This window comes from Triticum dicoccoides, chromosome 5A (assembly GCF_002162155.2).
Source record: "Triticum dicoccoides isolate Atlit2015 ecotype Zavitan chromosome 5A, WEW_v2.0, whole genome shotgun sequence".
Classification (NCBI taxonomy): domain Eukaryota; kingdom Viridiplantae; phylum Streptophyta; class Magnoliopsida; order Poales; family Poaceae; genus Triticum; species Triticum dicoccoides.
The window spans coordinates 120,494,756-120,506,735 of NC_041388.1; positions in this window are offsets into that span (position 1 = coordinate 120,494,756).

Consider the following 11,980-nt stretch of genomic DNA (forward strand, 5'->3'; position numbering starts at 1 on the left):
TCCTTGTCATCAGCGTGGGTGATGGAACCATTGTCTTCAGTGTTGAAGATGGACTTGGCAACGTAGGCTGTAGCCAGACTTGCGACGCCAGAGTCGGACTCCTCCTCAGACTCCACCTCCGCCTCCTCAGAAGTAGACTCCTCCTTTGAATCCATTTCCTTGCCAACAAACGCACGAGCCTTGCCAGATGAGCTCTTCTTGTGTGATGAAGACTTTGAGGAAGACTTGGAAGAAGACTTTGAGTATTTCTTCTTATTCTTGTCATCAGAATCATATTCCTTGCTCTTCTTCTTCTTGTTCTCATTGTCCCACTGCGGACACTCAGAGATGTAGTGACCAAGTTTCTTGCACTTGTGGCATGTTCTCTTCTTGTAGTCATGAGTAGAAGCTTCATCATTCCTTGAGCTGGATCGTGAAGACTTTCTGAAGCCTTTCTTCCTAGTGAACTTCTGGAACTTCTTCACTAGCATAGCAAGCTCCTTTTCAATATCTTCAGGATCATCAGAACTGCAGTCAGATTCTTCTTCAGATGAGGAAACATCATTTGCCTTCAGGGCGCGAGTTCGGCCATAGTTGGGACCGTAGATATCTCTTTTCTCAGAAAGCTGAAACTCATGTGTGTTGAGCCTTTCAAGTATGTCAGACGGATCGAGTGTCTTGAAGTCAGGGCGTTCTTGAATCATCAGGGCTACGGTGCCAAACGAGCTGTCAAGTGATCTCAGGAGCGTCTTGACGATTTCATGCTTGGTGATCTTAGTAGCACCAAGAGCTTGAAGCTCATTTGTGATGTGAGTGAGGCGATCAAACGCGAGATGAACATTCTCATTGTCGTTTCTCTTGAAGCGGTTGAAAAGGTTGCGAAAGACACTGATCCTTTGATCTCTCTGGGTTGAGATGCCTTCGTTGACCTTGGAGAGCCAGTCCCAGACTAGCTTCGATGTTTCCAGAGCACTCACACGGCCATACTGTCCTTTGGTCAGATGACCACAAATGATATTCTTGGCAGTAGAATCCAGTTGAACGAACTTCTTGACATCAGCAGGGGTGACACCTTCACCAGTCTTGGGAACGCCATTCTTGACGACATACCAGAGGTCAACATCAATGCTTCAAGATGCATACGCATCTTATTCTTCCAGTAGGGATATTCAGTTCCATCAAAGACGGGGCACGCAGCGGAGACTTTGATTATCCCTGCAGTCGACATAGCTAAAACTCCAGGTGGTTAAACCGAATCACACAGAACAAGGGAGTACCTTGCTCTGATACCAATTGAAAGTGCTAGTTATCGACTAGAGGGGGGGTGAATAGGCAATTTTTATGAAAGTCTTCAAAACATGGATGTTTTGAAGACAAACGATAGAAATGAACCTATAAACATGCAGCGGAAGATAGACTACACTAGGCAAGCCATAGTCAAGTATTCAATGAAGTGAAAGCATGAAGACTAATAGCAACTAGGCAGTATGGATCGGGATGGAAGATAGTATGAAGCCAATCAGAACAATCAGTCACACAGTGAAGACAAACAAATAATGCAAGCATGCAATGACTTCATAAGGACCAACTGTAAATAAAGAGAAGGGATGGATAGAACCAGTTGCTTGTTGAAGACAATGATTTGTTGGACCAGTTCCAGTTGCTGTGACAACTGTATGTATGGTTAGGGAAGCTGAGATTTAACTCAGAAGACCGTGTCTTCACCTTATTCCCCTTGAGCTAAGGACACACAGTCCTCGCCCAATCACTCAGGTAAGTCTTCAAGGTAGACTTCCAAACCTTCACAGACTTCGTTCACCGGCGATCCACAATGACTCTTGGATGCTCAAAACGCGACGCCTAACTGGCTGGAGGATTCACAGTCCTCAAGTGTAACAAGTCTTCAGATCACACAGACAGGAAGACTTCAGTGATGCCTAACACTCTTTGGCTCTGGGTGTTTAGGGCTTTGTCCTCGCAAGGATTTCCCTCTCAAATGCTTCGGAGGTGGGTTGCTCTCAAACGACAAAAGCCGTGCACTAACTCTGAGCAGCCACCAATTTATGGTGTAGGGGGTGGGCTATTTATAGCCACTAGGCAACCCGACATGATTTGTCTGAAATGACCCTGGGTCACTAAGGAACTAACACGTGTTCAAACGGTCAGATTTCAAACACACGTGGCAGCTTAACTTAGGCTACAAGTAAAGCTGACTGATCCAGCTCTGGATAAGATTTGCTCTCATTGTCTTCGCTCGAAGACTTAGGATTTGGTTGAGCATCACTTTAGTCATTCTGACTATGTTCACTTGGACCCTACTTAACAGTACGGTGGTTACTATGACTCAACAAAGAAGAAAATGAAACTACGAAACAACTCTGTCTTCGCGCTCCAAAGTCTTCATGCGATGTCTTCTCATGTCATAGTCTTCAATGTGAATATATTCACATACCACCATTATCTTCAATGTCTTCACACATTTTTAGGGGTCATCTCCGGTAGGTAAAACGAATCAATGAGGGACTACTACCTGTGTTATCCTGCAATTCTCACAAACACATTAGTCCCTCAACCAGGTTGTCGTCAATACTCCAAAACCAACTAGGGGTGGCACTAGATGCACTTACACTAAATACTGTTGAATACCAATTTATATTTTGTTTTTTCATTGTATCTACTATAATATAACTTTTCCATGGCTTAATCCACTGATATAAATCGATAGTTTCATCAAAACAAGCAAACTATGCATCAAAAACAGAATTTGTCTTAAACAGAACAGTCTGTAATAATCTGAACATTCACCATACCTATGGTACTCCAAAAATTCTACCAAAATTAGGAAAAATAAAAAATTTGTATATAAAGACACTGCAAAAAGTATCAGAACCGTTTGACGTTCCAGCAAAAAATGTAAAATCACGCACTACAGCCAAAGTTTCTGTTCTGCACCGCACAAACCAATAAGAAATGTAAACATCCTAAAGGCAAACCTTGGCACATTATTTTTATAATACAATGGAATTGTGCAAGGGGACAATTATTTTTGTTGAAAATTTTCTGTAATCAAGATTCACAAAGTTTCTGTGAGCATGAACAATGTTCAAGGAGCTCCCCACTTCAACAATGATTGTCTCTCTCACTTTCACTTTCCTTTTTGAAAAAGTTTTGGGGTCCCCTCTTTTTTTTGTTTTTAAACTTTATAAAAGCACACAACAGAAATAAATGACCCTCTAAAACTTCCGGGTTGTCTCCCTGGTAGCGCTTTCTTTAAAGCCATTAAGCTAGGCATATAGTGCTCAAGTAATGGATCCACCCGGATCGCAAGGTATATCAAAGCCAATTTTAATTAACAATGATTTGTAATTTAGTAGTGAGCACAAAGTAACATATATCATGTAACAACTAAGTCTAACTCTCTTCCTATGCATAGGCATGTCATAAAAGAACAGTTCATGCACACATAGTAAAGGCCAATGCATAGTATAAACAGTTTCTTGCAATTTTATCATGTGGAAACATAGAGAGGTGGAGATGTAGTTCATATCTCATAATAATTGCAAGTAGGAGCAGCAAGCACATGAATATTATATCTATCAAAATCATCATGTGTAGTAGTGAAACACAACCCATCGATATAATCCTTAATAGGGGCAAACTTCTCCGATATAGTGTAGTCGGGAAAATTTAAAAAGATAATAGGACTATCATGCGTGGGTGCAATAGCAACAATTTCATGTTTAACATAAGGAACTATAGCAAGTTCATCTCCATAAGCATCATTCATATTAGCATCTTGGCCACAAGCATAGCAAGCATCATCATAAAGGGATATTTCAAAAGAATCAACGGGATCATAATAATCATCATAGCAATCATCCTTTGGTAAGCACGAAGGAAATTAAACAATGTACGAGTTGAAGAGTTACTCTCATTAGAAGGTGGGCACAGGTGATCAATCCGCTCTTCCTCCTTTTGTTCTTCGCTCTCCTCCTCATATTTTTCATCCAATGAGCTCACAATGTCATTAATTTCTTCTTCTATAGACTCCTGTAAAATATTAGTCTCTTCTTGGACAGCAGAGACTCTCAATAAAATCATCAATATCGGAATTGAATTCATAATTCTCATAGCAATATTTAAGGATAGCTAAATTTTCAGGTCTATAAACTGAATCATCAAAATTTTCACACTCTTTAAACAAAGATTCAATTTCATAAGCACCCATAAAAGCAACAAATTCTTCTATTTGTTCCACATCATAGTAATCATATATACCATTAGCATAAGAAGCCAAGGTTTTATAATCATTAAATTTGCATGAAAAGGGAAGGTGTGGAGCCTTCATCCTAGAGCAACAAGTATAATCATATCTCAAGCATAGTTCCCGAGCATACCAATGCAACATATGAATTTGATCCCATAATAGTTTCCCTTTTTGAGTCAAGCGATAATCCCTAAATTATTCACGTTGATCCAACGTGTCTCCCATTACTAAGTTAAATGGGGTTTTCTTAGGATTATCAAAGTAGTACATAATATCTTTCACATAATGAGCATCATGGGTTTTAGGAGGTTCCCCATCTCCATGAGTAGCAAGTAAACCTAATTTTTTTGGTATTTCTCCATATCCATAACGAAAGATAGAGAACAACTTAGAACAACAGATAAACATTACTTAGTGATAAAGCAAACAAGCACACACGAGAATATTCACCCCACGCTATTGCTCCCCGGCAATGGCGCCAGAAAAAGGTCTTGATAACCCACAAGTATAGGGGATCAATTGTAGCCTCTTTTGATAAGTAAGAGTGTCGAACCCAACGAGGAGCTAAAGGTAGAACAAATATTCCCTCAAGTTCTATCGACCACCGATACAACTCTATGCACGCTTGACGTTCGCTTTACCTAGAACAAGTATGAAACTAGAAGTACTTTGTAGGTGTAACGGGATAGGTTTGTAAGATAATAAAGTGCACATAAATAAAAACTAGGGGCTGTTTAGGTAAAGAAGCAATAAATTTAGTATAGCGAGTGTGGAGAAGTGGTGGTAGGAGTTGCGAAATTGTCCCTAAGCAATGGACTACTTTACTAGACCGATAGCAAGTTTTATGTGGGAGAGGCCACTGCTAGCATGTCATCCCCGACTTGGAATTCTATGCACTTATGATTGGAACCATTAGCAAGCATTCGCAACTACTAACGTTCATTAAGGTAAAACCCAACCATAGCATCAAGATATATTGGTTCCCCTTCAATCCCATATGCATCAATTTCTATGCTAGGTTGAAGCTTCTGTCACTCTTGCCCTCCATGGCATAGTTCTATCAACATACAACTAACCCTATGGTGTGATCCACACGCGCGCTCATATGATGGGCACCAAAGGATAGCAGCATAACCACAAGCAAATTAAACCAATCATAGCAATTCACCAATTACCTAGAACAACGAAAATCTACTCAGACATCATAGGATGGCAACACATAATTGGTAATAATATGAAGTATAAAGCACCATGTTCAAGTAGAGGGCACATCAGGTTGTGGGAGAGTGGACCGTTGTAGATAGATGGGGGAAGGTGATGAATATGTTGGTGAGGATGACAGAGGTGTTGGTGTAGATCGCCATCACACGATGATGGCCCCGGCGGCGTTCCGGCGACACCGGGAGAGAGGGGGAGAGAGCCCCCCTTCTTCTTCTTCTTCTTCTTCTTCTTCCTTGACCTTCTCCCTAGATGGGAGAAGGGTTTCCCCTCTGGTCCATGGCCTCCATGGCGGCGGAGGAGCGAGAGCCCCTCCGAGATTGGATCTGTCTCTCTGTCTCTCTGTGTTTATGTGCTTCTGATTCAGCCCTTTCACCGTTTCTTATATTCCCGGAGATCCGTAACTCCGATTGGGCTGAAATTTTAATAAATTTGTATCCCGATATTGGCTTTCTTGCGGAGAAAGAAGGGCACCAACCGCCTTATGGGGTGGCCACGAGGGTCAGGGGGGCGCCCCCTGCCTCATGCCCCCCTCAGGCATCGTCTCGCATTGATTCTTCTTCCCAAAAATCACATATATTCCAAAAAAAATCTCCGTCGGTTTTTATCCCGTTTGGACTCCGTTTGATATGGATTTTCTGCGAAACAAAAAACATGCAACAAACAGGAACTGGCACTAGGCACTGGATCAATATGTTAGTCCCAAAAATAGTATAAAAAGTTGCCAAAAGTATATAAAAGTTGTAGAATATTGGCATGGAAGAATAAAAAATTATAGATACGATGGAGATGTATCAGCCGTCGCACCTTCTCGCGTAAGCCATATGGGTACTATACTTCGACGGTGCTCCAACATATTTTGTGTTGCATCTCACACGGCTGGGTATAATAAACTGTGTGGGATCTACTTGATTTGAATTACATAATGGGGTCACAAAGGAAATGGACGGTGTTTGAATTGCTAGACCTTTTATATGGAGTGAACATGCAACTATATGTGTGTCGTAAAAGAATTGGGATTATTCAGGGTTTGTTTGGACATTTTATACATTAAATTGGTTTTCTAACCATTTCAGGTGCACAATTCAAAATTAAACTACATGCACATGCTCCGGTGCACCAACATGGGTTGTAAAATCATATATGTGACCATGGGTTTATGCTTATGTCCCATGCAAGAAATGGGGATGAGTTTCGAACACCACGGCACCATTTCTCTCCGGCAAACGTTGACGTACTTGCTTTTGTAATTCTAGTAAATCCAAAAGTCGTCCGAAATTCATGAAAGTTGGCATGTTATCATGGAGCGGCATCAACATGCCGTGGTAAATCTTTTGTCCCATTTGGGGTAGGTTTGGGTATAAGCTTCTCATAAACCAGAGCTTCTCAAAACAAGTGTGATGGTTTTGGTAGGGAACATTTCACCTTTCTGGACAAAATGATATACGTTGCCTCTTCTCGATTCCAAATTTTCCTAGTGTCGACATAGAACAACAAGAGTGTTGTGTCAATTTTAGGGAATTTTTGGTGTTCGCTTGGACATTTTTATACATTAACTGAGTTTTCTATGCATGCATGTGCATAATTCAAATTTGAACTACATGCACATGCTCTAATGCATATAAATTAGTTGAAAATTCAAATATGTGTCCTTGGTTGCATGCTTAGGTCCCATGAAAGAAATGGGAATGAATGTCAAACACCCTACCACCGTCACTCGGCCGCAAACATTGAGATACCTGTTTTTTAAATTCTAGTAAATCCAAAGCTTATCTGAAATTCATGAAACTTGGCATGGTGTCATGGAGCAGCATCAACATGTCGTGGTAAATTTTTTTCCCATTTGGGGCAGGTTTGGGGATATGCTTCTCACAAACAAAAGCTTCTCACAACAAGCCTGATGGTTTCGGTAGGGAATGTTTCACCTTTCTGGACGAAACGATATCCATTGCCTCTTCTCGATTTCATTTTTTTCCTAGTGTCAACATAGAACAACAGGAGTGTTGTGTCAATTTTTGGGATTTTTCGGGGTTCACTTGGACATTTTTATACATTAACCGAGTTTTCTTTGCATTCATGTGCATAATTCAAATTTGAACTATAGGCACATGCTCTAATGCATATAAATTGGTTGAAAATTCAAATCTGTGTCCTTGGTTGCATGCTTAGGTCCCGTGCAAGAAATGGGAATGAATGTCAAACACCCTGCCACTGTCACTCGGCCGCAAATATTGAGATATCTGGTTTTTAAATTCTAGTAAATCCAAAACTTGTCAGAAATTCATGAAACTTGGCATGCTATCATGGAGCGGCATCAACATGCCGTGATAAATTTTTTGTCCCATTTGGGGCAGGTTTGGGGATATGCTTCTCACAAACCAGAGCTTCTCACAACAAGCCTGATTGTTTCAGTAGGGAACGGCCTACCTTTGGGGACGAAACAATATCCATTGCCTCTTCTCGATTTCAATTTGTTTCCTAGTGTCAACATAGAACGTCAGGAGGTGTTGTGTCAATTTTTGGGATTTTTCGGGGTTCGTTTGGAAATTTTTATGCATTAACTGAGTTTTCAATGCACTCATGTGCATAATTCAAATTTGAACTACATGCACATGCTCTAATGCATATAAATTGGTTGAAAATTCAAATCTATGTCCTTGGTTGCATGCTTAGGTCCCATGCAAGAAATGGGAATGAATATCAAACACCATGCCACCGTCACTCGGCCGCAAACATTGAGATACCTGGTTTTTAAATTCTAGTAAATCCAAAACTCGTCTGAAATTCATGAAACTTGGCATGCTATCATGGAGCGGCATCAACATGCCGTGGTAATATTTTTGTTCCATTTGGGGCAGGTTTGGGTATATGCTTCTCACAAACCAGAGCTTCTCACAACAAGCATGATGGTTTCGGTAGGGAATGTCTCACCTTTGGGGACGAAACAATATCCATTGCCTCTTATTTCTTTCAAAAAATTTCTCGTGTCAACATAGAACAATAGGAGTGTTGTGTCAATTTTTGTGATTTTTCATGGTTCGTTTGGACATTTTATGCAATAGCTGAGTTTTCAATGCATTTATGTGCATAATTCAAATTTGAACTACATGCACATGCTCCAGTGCATATAAATTGGTTGAAAAATCAAATATTTGTCCTTGGGTGCATGATTAGGTCTAATGGAAGAAATGGGAATGAATTTCGAACACCAGGGCACCGTCGATTGTCGGCAAAACGTTGAGATACTTTGTTTTTAAATTCTAGTAAATCCAAAACTCGCCTGAAATTCATGAAACTTGGCATGTTATCATGGAATGGCACCCGATATGCTGTGGTATTTTTCGTGTCCATTTTGAGAGAAGGCACACTCGAATAACAACCAACAAAGGCATTTTGAAAAAATAGCTGCCACTTTAATATCTCAAACAGTTGTATAATCCAACCATGTGCATTCTATTAACCATTCACGTGAAGACACGTGTCTTGGTTTTAATGGCTATAGATTTTAATGGCTCTTGATCGCAAACGTTTTAGATTGAACACCTGTATGCAAAGTGAGAGCAGGATTTGTGCATCTCTTGAACGCAAACAGTTCTTTTGGATGACCCGTGTGCAACCACTTACAAACAATTTGGTAAGATTTGCATCTGTCATATTGGGTATGTTGCCATTTGTCAAACTGGAAAGATTGACATTTGTTGATCTAGTAACATTGCCATTTGTCAACCTTGTAACACTGCGATTTGTCAAAATATGAAGCTAAAAATCACTAGCAGTATCTAATTTTTGCAACTAAAATTCAGTAATTAAGCATAGATGGAGGCGAGGAGGCGTGTTCAGCTGGGCGTGTAGTGGGTGACGCAGTACTACTTGATTTGATAGCGGGCAGCGCAGTTCCCGATACGGCTTTAATGTAGATGAGGGAGAGGATAGCGGTTCCCGAAATATTGAACGACCAATGATGCATCCTCCTTCAATTAGGATCGTGTGAATGCATGAGGGAAGTAATGAGAGGAGGACCGGGAAAAGAGGCAGCACGATGTGAATGCAACGCAGTTTGCACTCATATAAATGCGCCCCTCCATTCCAATGCATCTATCACATCGTACGCACCTAAGTATTTGCCTAAGCACCTACACTATAAGCGCAAAAGTGCTCACTCCAGACCCATGGCGGCGATGCGTGCGAGCGGCCAGCGGCTATGCCAGATGGTCCACGTCCCCGGCCTGCAGCATGGCACCAAGGATCGTCTCCAGATGGTGTTGGCGACCGGCTGGTGGATGGCCGTCGTCGACGCCAGCTACGACTCTCAGTTGGACCAGATGATCGTTGCCACCACCAACAAGTTCACCGTCGTCAAGAAGCTCGCGGATGACATCGCCATACTCCTCCAGCCCGCGCGCCTGGGCTCCTCATTGCCTGCCTCCCTAATCGGCCTCCATGGTCGAAACTTCTTTCAAGCACTGGTGTCCCTGCAACTACCCGCCGATGCCACAAAGAATGTCCACCTGGAGGTCGCGCTCGGCGTGAGGCACCTCGCCCTGCAAGAATTCTTCGACCTACACATCCACGTGTACGACCAAATCATGTACATAGGTATCTACAAGGCCAGTGAGGACGCTACGACGTTGGCCTTCTTCAACCGGCTGGAAGCCTTGGATGCCTTTGCTGATAAGCATCTTAACCTCGCCACAAAAGCCGCCAGTCGGTGGCACGGCGTACTGAGTTGAGGAGGAGGAGGTCGTACGTTGATGGATGCATCTTTCTTGTTACCTCGTGTAACCACCACTGCGATTGCATCATCATGGCCTTAATTCTTATTGTGCTATTGCATTCTCATTCTAGTCAATACAGACATGTGTGATCGCTTTGCTTAATTATACGCATCACTATAACTAGCTAGTACTTCATCCGTCAATTTATAAGTTGTGATGCTAGTGTTTGGGGCCGGCGCACGATCACGCACAATCATGTGCATGTGGTTGCGCCGGGCGCGGCACAACAATGCAGTTACCCGCTGCAAAAACTGCCATGCGGGGGACATGGCATTGACCATTGGGCGGCAACAGTCGGTCATCCGAGTGCCCAATAAAGGATGCAAAGAGGGATCCTACAGTAGCAAGGACCAACTTCCCTACCGATAGCTCATCTAACAGAGCTCCCAAGTTAACTGTGCTGAGGCTTGAATAGTCATCAGATGGGTGACCAGATGGGAAGTGGCCTCGATGTTAAATTAACTGATGTGATGGGTCACTGTAAAAATTTAATTGCGTTGAATGTATATAGTGCTCCATCATATTAGTTGAATTAACCTCGAGGTCCTTGTTTTGTAATTTTTGACATTTTTTTGTTTTTTGTACACATGTTGATTCGCTTGAAGAAGGTCTATCTTGTTACTTTTTGATATTTTTTGTTTTTTGAACACATGTTGATTGGCTTGAATGAAGGTATATCCCGTTACTTCACGACATGTTTCCAAAACATGGACCTCAAGGTTAATTCAACTAATAGGACGGAGCACTATATACATTCAACGCAATTAAATGTTTTCCAAAAAAAGTGATATGATTTTTGTGAAACTTATAAGTCATGTATGTAAAATTAACCTATGTGTACTTGTTCTCGAATTAACCTCTGGGCCTTTTGCCGTGTATCACACACATCTTGTTAAGTTGATCCATTTATGTTCTCTTCCCTAATCGAAAACAGTTCATTCAACTTAACCGTATGCCATATATCACACACACCTTGATTTGGCTGACCGTTTCTGTTGCGTTCCCTAATAGCAAACAGTCCATCAGAGCGAACTGTATGTCATATATCACACACACATTGATATGGCTGCCCGTTTTTGTTGTTCTTTGTAATCGCAAACAGTTTATCTGGATCAACCGTATGCCCTGCATCGCACACGCAACTAAAATCTAAACCGTGTTTGATGGCTCCGCCATCGCAAATGTTTTGCACCTTTTTGACGGTTCTTTTACACCACCGTTTGTGATTATTGCATCGCACACAGTTTCGTCGAAGGGTCTCTGTTCGTAGTGTCGCGTTAGCAGCATCCTGCAGTAGTGAGTATGATAGGATGGTATCGTCCTTTGAATGATTCGAGTGGCTTGACTTGGCACATGTTCACACATATAGCTGAAACAAAATCAACACAGCCTCCACGATATTTATATTCAAGGTGATTTATATCCTACTCATGCTTGCACTCAATGTTGGTTAATATTAATGCATGTTTATGACTGGTGTCGCTCTCTAGTTGGTCGCTTCCCAGTCTCTTTCTAGCCTTCACTTGTACTAAGCAGGAATACTGCTTGTGCATCCACTTCCATAAACCCAAAGTTGTTCCATATGAGTCCACCATACCTACCTATATGCGGTATTTACCTGCCATTCCAAGTAAATTTGCATGTGCCAAACTCTAAACCTTCAAATGATAATCTGTTTTGTATGCTCGAATCGCTCATGTAGCAACTAGGGCTGTCAATATCTTTCATGCTAGGTGGGTTA